We start from the raw sequence: 15,012 nt of genomic DNA on the forward strand, positions 1-15,012 counted from the left end.
TTCCTGGGCAAGAATCTCAATGGCCCACTGTAGTCGCATGTCTGTCTCCCTTCATTTAGTCAAAGGTGGCCTGAGAGGCAGTGGCAGGTGGTACAGACATGACTGTGTGGTTCTATCGCTTGGATCATGGCAGAGTTCCCAGGGAATTGGGAATGAGTGTGAACTGGGAAGACACCCCCCAAAAGACAATGACCTTGCATTGACGGCTGGGCTCATGCCTCACTTTTCCCTTCTACAAAATGGGTATAATGGCTACCTTTAAGGGAAGGGTAAAGGACCTAAAATATGATTGACTTCTCTCCGTGTACTAGACATTGTAGGAAGCTAATCTGGTTATCTTATCTCATTCTGAAAACAACTCTAAGAAGTAAGCATTTTAATTTCCATTTTATGGATGAGGAAATTGATGCTTGCAGAGGTTAAATCTCATAGTTAGTAAGTGGCAGAGCTCATACCTGAACCCAGACAGAAACCTATGCTAACAGAGGGGAAAGAACTATTATTAAGATAGAGATAGTGTCTGAGAGCTGTGCATTACATTCTCAGATATTAATAAATTGACTGGGACAGTATCTTACATGTAGTAAATGCTCAGAGTTGAAAGTCTTATGAATAAAAGCACCTTGCCCTTCAATTACAGCAGAAGTCTTATCATCTCAGTGTTTTGCTCACAATAATCCACCAGACACCTCTGGGGAGTGGCACTCATCTACATTAAGAGGCTTCTGCCAAGACACATTTCATTAAAAATGAAAAGGTGAGAGGGAAAGATGAAAACAGCATCCAATACCAGTCTTGACTATAATTGACTTTCGGTAACCATTTGGTACAGCAGATTAGAGAGTTCTACACCTTCCATCCCTGCTTCATGTACAGGCGTGAAGTTTCCAACTTAGGAGCCTGTTGTCACAGGGTCTTTAAAATGTAGGTATGTGCTCTGATCTTCTGACCTCCTAAAGCTAAATATAACTTTCTCTGGTTGGTACTGAGCTGATACACAAGCCCAGGCTGTCTCTGTAATTGTTTGCTGAATGAGTGAAATGTTAACAGGTAATGCTTAATCACCTGCTGTATTCCCAGCCCTGAGAATATTAAATCTCTAAGACACAATCCACTCTTCTGAGAGCAGTTTTTTTCTGTGCCACAAAAACCCAAGAACCTAGTCATTAGGGAAATGCAAACCAAAGCTACAATGAGATACTATTTCACACCCATTAGGATGGCTATAGTAATAATAACAACAACAACAACAACAACAACCGTAATAATAATGGGAAATAAGTGTTGGTAAAGACATAGAGAAACTGGAACCCTGGTACACTGCTAGTGGGGATGTAAAATGGTGCAGCCGCTATAGAGAACAGTTTGGCAGTTACTTAATAACTTAAACATAGAATTTCCATATGACCCAACAATTCTACTGCCTGGTATATATTCGAAGGAACTGAAAATGGATCTTCAAACAGAAAGGTATTCACCAATGTTCCTAGCAGCAGTATTCACAGTAGCCAAAAGGTGGAAACAGCTCAAATGTCCATCAGCTGATGAATGAATAAACAAATGTAGTATATCCATACAATGGAATATTATTCAGCCACAAAGATGAACAAAGCTCTGCTACATACTACAACATGGATGAACCTTGATGACATCAGGCTAAGTGAAAGAAGCCAGACACAGAAGGCCATTACTGTATGATTTCATTTATATGAAATGTCCAGAACAGGCAAATCCATAAAGATAGAAAGCAGATTAGTGATTATCAGGGCTTGGGTGGAGGAGGAAAAGGAGTGACTGCTTCCTTTGGGGGGTGATGGAAATGTTCCAGAATTAGATAGTAATGGTGATTGCATAACATCATTAGTATACTACACGTCACTAAAGGTAAATTTTATGTTATATGTATTTTACCATAATTTAAAAAAAAAAACAAAAACTTAAGAACCAACTTTAAAAGCCCCAGTCAGGTCTAGCTTAGGTGAAATTAATCCATGTTCCCTTGAGGGCATAAATTGAAACCCCTCCTATAATCAGATTGGCTTGTTTGGTGGCAGACTTGATTTTGTTAAACACAGTTGGGTCAAATAAGTGACTTCAAACTCTACTAGCTGGTTTCTGATCTGTTTCTCTGAGCTAATGCCACAGGTAGGGTGATCATGTACCTAATCATGCAAACTGGACAGTTTTACCCAAGACAAATGTTAAACCAGAAAGGACACCAAGAGAGGAGGCCCAATCATTTCCTACAGCCATGGTCGCCCTTGCTGGAGGAGCGCCGAGTGAGGCATTGGCAACCGGAGAACTAAACTGCAGGAGCTCTTGACAGATCTGGGAAAAATCTTCCCTGCAGAAATCACCAGCAGTTTCCTTGCTCCTAAGGGCAGATGAGTGAATTGGTATGTAGCTTAAAAAGTAGGCTTCACATGGAGAGAGGGATGTACCTATTTACTGTTGATGAAGGGGCAGAATGGTATAGCCTTTCTGGAGGTCAGTGTGGTGGTTCACAAGAAGCTAAGTATGTGGGGGCATAAGGTCCTGCAAACCGATTATGGAGTATATACTTGGAAGATCTGAGAGCAGGGACATGAATGGACATTTGCACACTGGTGTTTATGGAGGCAGTATTCATGATTTGCAATGGATGGAGGTGGCCTAAGGGTACATCAACTGAGGGACAGAATGGTGAACTGTGGTGTATGCATACGATGAAATATTGATCAACTACAAGAAGGGATGAAGCTGTGAGACATGCAATGAGGTGAATGGATCCTGTAGACAGCATTTTGAGTGAAGTACACCAGAAACAAAGGCAAACACTATAATGCCTCACCAATATGGACTAACTACAATGTGTAAACTCAGAATTGAATCTTAGAGCACAGCCTAACAGGGGAACAATTATTGTAATGGTCCCTAGATTGTAAGCTCTTACAGCAGTCACACTTATTCCTGAACTGTAATGGCTATCTCCAAACTCTGAGATGCTGATTCCTTTGTGTATAATCTGATCAGTCTCTGGAACTTTGGGTATCTGTGTGACACATGAAACTCAGAGCTAGAGTTTGGCAGATATGAATGTTAGTATTAGCATATACAGCAACTGTTAAAAAAGCTGAGAAAGAGCCCAGACTTCAAATAGAGATATGAATGAAGCAGACCTGGTTAGGACTAGGGCAAATTGGGCCAAACGGTAAAGGTTGAAACTAACTGTTTTAAAACTTCAATTTCCATGTGAGACCAAGGGCAGAGATGTTTACTTGATGCAGGATTTTATAGGTTAGTGTGAAATAGCGACACATCCCAAAATAATTTGGGCAGAGAATAAAAATATATATGCAGGGCTTCCCTGGGGAGCTGGGGGAAACTGAGGAAGTGTGGACTTCCGTGCCTGGATTGTTGCTGATGTTCTCACAAACATTGAGAACTGATGGTTTGGTCCCTCTGTCTTGGGGCTTGCCCTTAAGAAGCTCGTTACTGCAGAGGAGAGGCTAAACCTGCTTATAATTGGTTCTAAGAGTCTCCTCCTGAGTACCTCTTTGTTGCTCAGATGTGGCCCTCTCTAGCTAAGCCAGCTTGGCAGGAGAACTCACTGCCTGCCCACCACCCCCCCCCACGTGGGACCTGACTCCCAGGGGTTTAAATCTCCCTGGCAATGCAGGATATGACTCCTGGGGATGAACCTGGACCTGACATCGTGGGATTGAGAACATCTTGACCAAAAGGGGGATACTAAATGAAACGAAATAAAGTGTCACTGGTTGAGAGATTTCAAATGGAGTCGAGAGGTCACTCTGGTGGGCATTCTTATGCACTATATAGATAACCTTTCTTAGGTTTTAATGCATTGGAATAGCTAGAAGTAAATACCTGAAACCACCAAACTCCAACCCAGTAGCCTTGACTCTTGAAAATGATTGTCTAACAATGTAGCTTACAAGGGGTGACAGTGTGATTGTGAAAACCTTGTAGATCACACTCCCTTTATCCAGTGTATGGATAGATGAGTAAAAGAATGGGACAAAAACTAAATGAGAAATAGGGTGGGAGGGGGGGAATGATTTGGAAGTTCTTTTTTACTTTTATTTCTTATTCTTTCTGGTGTAAGGAAAATGTTCAAAAATAGATTGGGGGTGATGAATGCACAACTATATGAAGATACTGTGAACAGTTGATTGTACACCAGGGATGACTGTATGGTATGTGAATATATCATAATAAAAGTGAATTAAAAAGAAAAAAAAAGTAGGTTTCAGTATTTCACTGATATCCTTAAAAATTTTCAGAGATAATCTTTACACCAAAAGTCCTACCTCTCCCCACCCCAGCCCTTATTCCTGGAAAGTTTTGTGGTTCTACCATGGCATCTTAAAGCAAGATTTTTCATTCAGTCTGGCTTCCTCAAATATGTAATTTCTGGCTTTTCCTTTACTAAAGCCAGTTTCTGATTTCTGATTGCCAGTTATACATTTTATGAATAATCTATTTTACCTGTGGGGCAAATGAAACAAAGACCCCATGGTAGAGCCAAGGGGTTTGAGACTCTCAATAGACTAGGATGCAGGACTGGCAGGGTCCCGCATGAAAAAGTATAGAACTTTTTGTCTTTTTTGGGTCTGCCTTTTCTCTGACCCCTACATGCTGCCCTGCCCTTCCCACAGGAGGTTGGCCAGAAAGTGGAAGCTCAGGGTGGATGTCAGGATGACAGCTGGTCAGAAACAGACAAAGAGGGAATTTAGGCCACAGTGGTAGGAGTGGGGCAGCCGCAGAGAAGAGTTTATACAACTCTTTGTTGACTTGCCCTTCCTTTACATGGAAAATACTTGACTGTGTTCATTTATGACTTCTAATCTTTGTACCTCTGCCCAGAGACCCCTCTTGAAGAGGATGCTATTTAAAATTCCAAATCATTAAGTAAGTAGAGTCCAAGGTACAAAACTAGCTTGTTGCCATTTCCAGGAAAAGATGCTGGCTTTGATAACGTGTTCTGTCCGGCATTCCCAGAATGGTCACACTTTTCCTGCCTAGACCTGGAGTTGCTTGGAGAGTTCCTATAGAAGTGCATCCATCTAGCTTTGAATGATTGCCAATTTTTGAGGAAGACACAAAAAGGAAGGCAGTATGCATGAATTTTTTTTTTTTTCATATGAAAAATGTAAGAGCTACGGCCAAAGAGATCAGAGTGTGAATGTGCACCTCCTTATGATTCTGCCTGGGTGGGCCTTCATTAGACATCCTTTCTTCTAAGAGGTAGAATCAGAGCACGTGTAGCCTGGGAGCTGCTGTTGGAAGTTGTTCCATTCGGCTATTCTACTTGGGTTCAGAAAAGAAATAGCACCTGATCCATATTTGGATCTCTCAGTATTCTCACTGCCAAATATACATAGTTCATTCAATGAGACCCTATCACTGTTTATATGTTTTACTTTTAGTTACACTACCCACTGTTTTAAAATAGTGTTATTATTACACATTCAGCTTGCTATATTCTATGAATCCACCTCCTTCCAAGAAGTTGGTTTTGTTTTTTTTCCACCCCCCCCAATCATGTTTGTCTATCTAAAAGCGTTTAGTTGTAAAGTTCTTTTTTCATTAAGGTGAAACCTTGCAGTTGTGTGTATACAAAAATTACCCTATTGTAATTGATAGCTTTTGGGATGTCTTCCCAGCTCAATACCCCCTTCCTGAGAACGTTTCTGTCTGCATAGAGCAGCCATTTTTTGGTTCACAGTCCTGTTCTCCTGGCCATGAATGGACATCTAACCAAAATGAGCCAGTCAGATTGGAACTAGGACCCAGGGATGACAGACTCTGCCTGTCAGCTGCAGTGCGGCTTATGTAAACTGACAAGCCAACCATTCTCATCCATGGCCTAGAGAAGCAGAGAAAGTGGACTTTTAAGCAGAAGAATGAAATTGATGTGTAAAATAAAGAACAGATTAAAAAAATGATGAGCAGAGAGAGAGAGAAAATATACGAATCTCTCATTTTCTGAGCTCTGAGATACCAAGGACCCTTGCGCCTGAGCGGCTAAAGTTGTCTTTCCAGCAGGAGAAGATAGCAGGCTGAAAAACAGGGCTAGGCAGAGGAAAGCAGAACCGAATGATAGAGAGACAGACTTCTGACAATTCTGAGCACCTGGATTAAACCATGCCTGAAGCTATTCAATTCCTGAACTTCTGTTACATGATCTATGACATTTCTGTTTTTGCTTAAGCTAGTCTGAGTTGGCCTTCTGGTAGATGGAACCAAGTAAGGTAGAATAATGAAACATTGAATACTAATCATAATTTTAAGTGTATATACTTTTGCTTATTTTACTATATCTTGGGGTCATGTCAATGATTGTGTTCATTTTTGCCACTTCAAAAAGGTATAAAACACATGAGCTTGGCTGTAGAAAGTTGTATTAAAAGCTTGTCTATTTTGCTAAAATGCTCAGTTAAGACAGACAGTTTTCAACTACCCCTCTGCCATTTTCTTTTAAAGAGCAGTTAATGATTTTGATTAAAAATTATAACTAGAGGAGGCAGGGCAAGATGGCGGATTGGTGAGCTGTATGTTTTAGTTACTCCTCCAGGAAAGTAGGTAGAAAGCCAGGAACTGCATGGCAGAGCAATTTGACTTTGGGCATACTTCATACAACACTCATGAACACGTCGAACTGCTGAGATCAGCGAAATCTGTAAGTTTTTGCAGCCAGGGGACCTGCGCCACTCCCTGCCAGGCTCAGTCCCATGGGAGGAGGGGCCATCAGCGCTGGGAGGGAGAAGGGAGAACTGCAGTGGCAGCTCTTATCGGAAACTCATTCTACTGACCCAAACTCCAACCATAGATAGACTGACACCAGACACCAGAGAATCTGAGAGCAGCCAGCCCAGCAGAGAGGAGACAGGCATAGCAAAAAACAGCAAGAAAAACTCCAAAATAAAAGCGGAGGATTTTTGGAGTTCTGGTGAACATAGAAAGCAGAAGGGCAGAGTTCAGGCCCTGAGGCTCATATGCAAATCCCGAAGAAAAACTGATCTCTCTGCCTCCTGGATCTTTCCTTAATGGCCCTAATTGCTTTGTCTCTTAGCATTTCAATAACCCATTAGATCAAGGAGGGCTTTTTTTTTTTTTTTAATCCTTTTTTTTTCTTTTTCTAAAACAATTACTCTAAGAAGCCCAATACAGAAAGACTCAAAGACTTGCAATTTGGGCAGGTCAAGACAAGAGCAGAACTAAAAGAGCTCTGAGACAAAAGGCAATAATCCAGTGGCTTAGAAAATTCACTAAGCACCACAACTTCCCAAGAAAAGGGGGGTGTCCGCTCACAGCCATCATCCTGGTGGACAGGAAACACTCCTGCCCGTTGCCAGCCCCATAGCCCAGAGCGGCCCCAGACAACCCAGTGTGACCGAAGTGCTTCCAATAACATGCACACACCACAAAACTGGGCGTGGACATTAGCCTTCCCTGCACTCTCAGCTGGTTGTCCCAGAGTTGGGAAAGTGGAGCAGTGTGAATTAACAAAGCCCCATTCAGCCATCATTTCAGCAGACTGGGAGCCTCCTTGCACAGCCCAGCAGCCCAGAACCACCCTGGGGGGACGGCACTCACCTGTGACACAGCACAGTCATCCCTGAACAGAGGACCAGGGGGTGCATGGCCTGGAAGAGGGACCCACTAGCAAGTCTCAGGAGCCATATGCCAATACCAAGGACTTGTGGGTCAGTGGCAGAGACAAACTGTGGCAGGACTGAACTGAAGGATTAGACTAATGCAGCAGCTTTAAAACTCCAGGAACACCAGGGAGATTTGATTCTTAGAGCAACCCCCCCATCCCTGACCGCCCAGACACACACCCCATATACAGGGCGGGCAACACCAACTACACACGCAAGCTTGGTACACCAATTAGACCCCACAAGACTCACTCCCCCACTCACCATAAAGGCAAAGCAGGGGAGAACTGCCTTGTGGAGAACAGGTGGCTCATGGACGCCACCTGCTGGTTAGGTAAAGTGTACTCCACGAAGCTGTAGATCTGATAAATCAGAGATAAGGACTTCAATTGGTCTACAAATCCTAAAAGAACCTTATCAAGTTAAGCAAATGCCAAGAGGCCAAAAAAAAAAAAAACAAAATTCTAAAGCATATGAAAAAACCAGACGATATGGATAACCCAAGCCCAAGCACCCAAATCAAAAGGTCAGAAGAGACACAGTCCCTAGAGCAACTAATCAAAGAACTAAGTATGAACAATGAGACCATAGTACGGGATACAAAGGATATCAAGAAGACCCTAGAAGAGCATAAAGAAGACATTGCAAGACTAAATAAAAAAATAGATGATCTTATGGAAATTAAAGAAACTGTTGACCAAATTAAAGAGATTCTGGATACTCATAGTACAAGACTAGAGGAAGTTGAACAATGAATCAGTGACCTGGAAGATGACACAATGGAAAATGAAAGCACAAAAGAAAGAATGGGGAAAAAAATCGAAAAAATCGAAATGGACCTCAGGGATATGATAGATAATATAAAACGTCCAAATATAAGACTCATTGGTGTTCCAGAAGGGGAAAAAAAGGGTAAAGGTCTATGAAGAGTATTCAAAGAAATTGTTGGGGAAAACTTCCCAAATCTTCTAAACACCATAAATACACAAATCATAAATGCCCAGCGAACTCCAAATACAATAAATCCAAATAAACCCACTCCGAGACATATTCTGATCACACTGTCAAACACGGAAGAGAAGGAGCAAGTTCTGAAAGCAGTAAGAGAAAAGCAATTCACCACTACAAAGGAAACAGCATAAGACTAAGTAGTGACTACTCAGCAGCCACCATGGAGGCGAGAAGGCAGTGGCAAGATATATTTAAAATTCTGAGAGAAAAATTTCCAACCAAGAATACTTTATCCAGCAAAGCTCTCCTTCAAATTTGAGGGAGAGCTTAAATTTTTCACAGACAACAAATGCTGAGAGAATTTGCTAACAAGAGACCTGCCCTACTGGAGATACTAAAGGGAGCCCTACAGACAGAGAAACAAAGAAAGGAGAGAGAGACTTGGAGAAAGGTTCAGTACTAAATAGATTCGGTATGGGTACATTAAAGGATATTAATAGAGAGAGGGGAAAAATATATCTGACAAACGTAAACCAAAGGATAAGATGGCTGATTGAAGAAATGCCTTCACGGTTATAATGTTGAATGTAAATGGATTAAACTCCCCAATTAAAAGATACAGATTCACAGAATGGATTAAAAAAAATGAACCATCAATATGTTGCATACAAGAGACTCATCTTACACACAGGGACACAAAGAAATTGAAAGTGAAAGGATGGAAAAATATATTTCATGCAAGCTACAGCCAAAAGAAAGCAGGTGTAGCAATATTAATCTCAGATAAAATAGACTTTAAATGCAGTGATGTTTTGAGAGACAAAGAAGGCCACTACATACTAATAAAAGGGGCAATTCAACAAGAAGAAATAACAATCATAAATGTTTATGCACCCAATCAAGGTGCCACAAAATACATGAGAGAAACACTGGCAAAACTAAAGGAAGCAATTGATGTTTCCACAATAATTGTGGGAGACCACACATCACTCTCTCCTATAGATAGATCAACCAGACAGAAGACCAATAAGGAAACTGAAAACCTAAACAATCTGATAAATGAATTAGATTTAACAGACATATATACAACATTACATCCCAAATCACCAGGATACACATACTTTTCTAGTGCTCACGGAACTTTCTCCAGAATAGATCATATGCTGGGACATAAAACAAGCCTCAATAAATTTAAAAAGATTGAAATTATTCAAAGCACATTCTCTGACCACAATGGAATACAATTAGAAGTCAATAACCATCAGAGACTTAGAAAATTCATGAATACCTGGAGGTTAAACAACACACTCCTAAACAATCAGTGGGTTAAAGAAGAAATAGCAAGAGAAATTGCTAACTATATAGAAACGAATGAAAATGAGAACACAACATACCAAAACCTATGGGATGCAGCAAAAGCAGTACTGAGGGGGAAATTTATAGCACTAAATGCATATATTAAAAAGGAAGAAAGAGCCAAAATCAAAGAACTAATGGATCAACCGAAGAAGCTAGAAAATGAACAGCAAACCAATCCTAAACCAAGTAGAAGAAAAGAAATAACAAGGATTAAAGCAGAAATAAGTGACATAGAGAAGAAAAAAACAATAGAGAGGATAAATATCACCAAAAGTTGGTTCTTTGAGAAGATCAACAAGATTGACAAGCCCCTAGCTAGACTGACAAAATCGAAAAGAGAGAAGACCCATATAAACAAAATAATGAATGAAAAGGGTGACAAAACTGCAGATCCCGAAGAAATTAAAAGAATTGTAAGAGGATACTATGAACAACTGTATGGCAACAAACTGGATAATGTAGAAGAAATGGACAATTTCCTGGAAACATATGAACAACCTAGACAGACCAGAAAAGAAATAGAAGACCTCAACCAACCAATCACAAGGAAAGAGATCCAATCAGTCATCAAAAAGCTTCCCACAAATAAATACCCAGGGCCAGATGGCTTCACAGGGGAATTCTACCAAACTTTCCAGAAAGAACTGACACCAATCTTACCTAAACTCTTTCAAAACACTGAAGAAAATGGAACACTACCTAACTCATTTTATGAAGCTAACATCAATCTAATACCAAAACCAGGCAAAGATGCTACAAAAAAGGAAAACTACCGGCCAATCTCCCTAATGAATATAGATGCAAAAATCCTCAACAAAATACTTGCAAATTGAATCCAAAAACACATTAAAAAAATCATACACCATGACCAAGTGGGGTTCATTCCAGGCATGCAAGGATGGTTCAACATAAGAAAATCAATCAATGTATTACAACACATTAAAAATTCAAAAGGGAAAAATCAAATGATCATCTCAATAGATGCTGAAAAAGCATTTGACAAAATCCAACATCCGTTTTTGATAAAAACACTTCAAAAGGTAGGAATTGAAGGAAACTTCCTCAATATGATAAAGAGCATATATGAAGAACCCACAGCCAGCATAGTACTCAATGGTGAGAGACTGAAAGCCTTCCCTCTAAGATCAGGAACAAGACAAGGATGCCCGCTGTCACCACTGTTATTCAACATAGTGCTGGAAGTGCTAGCCAGGGCAATCTGGCAAGACAAAGAAATAAAAGGCATCCAAATTGGAAAAGAAGAAGTAAAACTGTCATTGTTTGCAGATGATATGATCTTATATCTGGAAAACCCTGGGAAATGGATGATACAGCTACTAGAGCTAATAAACAAATTTAGCAAAGTAGCGGGATACAAGATTAATGCACATAAGTCAGTAATGTTTCTATATGCTAGAAATGAACAAACTGAAGAGACACTCAAGAAAAAGATACCATTTTCAATAGCAACTAAAAAAATCAAGTACCTAGGAATAAACTTAACCAAAGATGTAAAAGACCTATACAAAGAAAACTACATAACTCTACTAAAAGAAATAGAAGGGGACCTTCAAAGATGGAAAATATTCCATGTTCATGGATAGGAAGGCTAAATGTCATTAAGATGTCAATTCTACCCAAACTCATCTACAGATTCAATGCAATCCCAATCAAAATTCCAACAACCTACTTTGCAGACTTGGAAAAGCTAGTTATCAAATTTATTTGGAAAGGGAAGATGCCCTGAATTGCTAAAGACACTCTAAAAAAGAAAAACAAAGTGGGAGGACTTACACTCCCTGACTTTGAAGCTTATTGTAAAGCCACAGTTGTCAAAACAGCATGGTACTGGCACACAGATAGATATATAGATCAATGGAATCGGATTGAGAACTCGGAGATAGACCCCCAGATCTATGGCCGACTGATCTTTGATAAATCAAAATCCAAAAAGTCACTGAACTGGGTCATAATGGTCTTTTCAACAATGGGGCTGGGAGAGTTGGGTATCCATATCCAAAAGAATGAAAGAAGACCCCTACCTCACACCCTACACAAAAATTAACTCAGAATGGACGAAAGATCTCAATATAAAAGAAAGTACCATAAAACTCCTAGAAGGTAATGTAGGAAAACATCTTCAAGACCTTGTATGAGGCGGCCACTTCCTAGACTTTACACCCAAAGCACAAGCAACAAAAGAAAAAATAGATAAAAGGGAACTCCTCAAGCTTAGAAGTTTCTGTACCTCAAAGGAATTTCTCAAAAAGGTAAAGAGGCAGCCAACTCAATGGGAAAAAAATTTTGGAAACCATGTATCTGACAAAAGACTGATATGTTGCATATATAAAGAAATCCTACAACTGAATGACAATAGTACAGACAGCCCAATTATAAAATGGGCAAAAGATATGAAAATACAGTTCTCTGAAGAGGAAATACAAATGGCTAAGAAACACATGAAAAAATGTTCAGCTTCACTAGCTATTAGAGAGATGCAAATTAAGACCACAATGAGACACCATCTCACACCGATTAGAATGGCTGCCATTAAGCAAACGGGAAACTACAGATGCTGGAGGGGATGTGGAGAAATTGGAACTCTTATTCATTGTTAGTGGGACTGTATAATGGTTCAGCCACTCTGGAAGTCAGTCTGGCAGTTCCTTAGAAAACTAGATATAGAGTTACCATTCGATCCAGCGATTGCACTTCTCGGTATATACCCGGAAGATCGGAAAGCAGTGACACGAACAGATATCTGCACGCCAATGTTCATAGCAGCATTGTTCACAACTGCCAAGAGATGGAAACAACACAAATGTCCTTCAACAGATGAATAGATAAATAAAATGTGGTATATACCCACAACGGAATACTACACGGCAGTAAGAAGGAACGATCTCGTGAAACATATGACAACATGGATGAACCTTGAAGACATAATGCTGAGCGAAATAAGCCAGGCACAAAAAGACAAATATTATATGCTACCGCTAATGTGAGCTTTGAAAAATGTAAAACAAATGATTTATAATGTAGAATGTAGGGGAACTAGCAATAGAGAGCAATTAAGGAAAGGGGAACAATAATCCAAGAAGAACAGATAAGCTATCATGGGTAAATTTAACGTTCTGGGAATGCCCAGGAATGACTATGGTCTGTTAATTTCTGATGGGTATAGGAGGAACAAGTTTACAGAAATGTTGCTATATTAGGTAACTTTCTTGGGGCAGAGTAGGATCATGTTGGAAGTAAAGTAGTTATCTTAGGTTAATTGTCTTTTTCTTACTCCCTTGTTATGGTCTCTTTGGAATGTTCTTTTACTGTATTTTTTTAAATTATTATTTTCATTTATTTTTTATTTTTTTATTTTTCATACAGTTGATTAAAAAAAAAAAAAGTTAAAAAAACAAGAAAAAAAATACGTAGAGCCCCCTTGAGGAGCCTGTGGAGAATGCAGGGGTATTGGCCTACCCCACCTCAATGGTTGCTAACATGACCACAGACATTTGGGACTGGTGGTTTGATGGGTTGAGCCCTCTACCACAGGATTTACCCTTGGGAAGACTGTTGCTGCAAAGGAGAGGCTAGGCCTCCCTATAATTGTTCCTAAGAGCCTCCTCCCGAATGCCTCTTTGTTGCTCAGATGTGGCCCTCTCTCTCTACCTAAGCCAACTTGAAAGGTGAAATCACTGCCCTCCCCTCTACGTGGGATCAGACACCCAGGGGAGTGAATCTCCCTGGCAATGTGGAATATGACTCCCGGGAAGGAATGTAGACCTGGCATCATGGGATGGAGAACATCTTCTTGACCAAAAGGGCGATGTGAAAGGAAATGAAATAAGCTTCAGAGGCAGAGAGATTCCAAAAGGAGCCAAGAGGTCACTCTGGTGGGCACTCTTACGCACAATTTAGACAACCCTTTTTAGGTTCTAAAGAATTGGGGTAGCTGGTGGTGGATACCTGAAACTATCAAACTACAACCCAGAACCCATGAATCCCGAAGACAATTGTATAAAAATGTAGCTTTTGAGGGGTGACAATGGGATTGGGAAAGCCATAAGGACCACATTCCCCTTTGTCTAGTTTATGGATGGATGAGTAGAAAAATAGGGGAAGGAAACAAACAAAGAAACAAACAGACAAAGGCACCCACTGTTCTTTTTTACTTTAATTGCTCTTTTTCACTTTAATTATTATTCTTGTTATTTTTGTGTGTGTGCTAATGAAGGTGTCAGGGATTGATTTAGGTGATGAATGTACAACTATATAATGGTACTGTGAACAATCGAATGTATGATTTGTTTTGTATGACTGTATGGTATGTGAATATATCTCAATAAAATGAAGATTAAAAAAAATTATAACTAATGTGAGTGGCTGAGACTATATTAGGAGCAATAATGACAGAAAAATACAAGTATATGTGCTTTTATTTTCTCTGAGGAAAAAGTAGTTATATCCTAAAGCAGTGGTTCTTGGACTTTTTTATTTGTTACTTTCTGGTCCCCTTTTGCTCTCTTAGAATTTACTGAGGAACCTAAAGAACTTTTCTTTAAGTGGGTTATAACCATGAATATTTGTTGTATTAAAAGTAGAAACTGAAAATATTTTAAAATATTTATTGGTTCATTTGAAGATAGCAATGATGAATGCAGTGCATATTAACATAAATAACATCTTAGAGTTATTACAAAATTAGTTTCAACCTTGCAGAGCCCTTGAAATCCGTTCTAAAGTAAAATGTCAATTTGTTCCAGAATATGAAAGAGCATAATAGAGGACAAAACTTGGAGAGTGAATTGTATTTGCCTTGGTTTATAGTACTTGAGTATGAAAAGTAGCTACATAATGTGTTAAAATCTTAGCAAAGTTTGCCCAATTTTGATGAGCTTGTTTACTTATTGATTAATGCCTTCACCAGAATAAAAAGCCCTCTTCTTACTTGCTGTATATCTGCCTAGATAGCTAAAATTCTGGGTTTTACCAGGATAATTTTCTGTGCTTTATGTTAACTATTATATCCTCAATTGTT

Source organism: Choloepus didactylus, chromosome 5, assembly GCF_015220235.1.
Source record: "Choloepus didactylus isolate mChoDid1 chromosome 5, mChoDid1.pri, whole genome shotgun sequence".
Taxonomy (NCBI): Eukaryota; Metazoa; Chordata; class Mammalia; order Pilosa; family Megalonychidae; genus Choloepus; species Choloepus didactylus.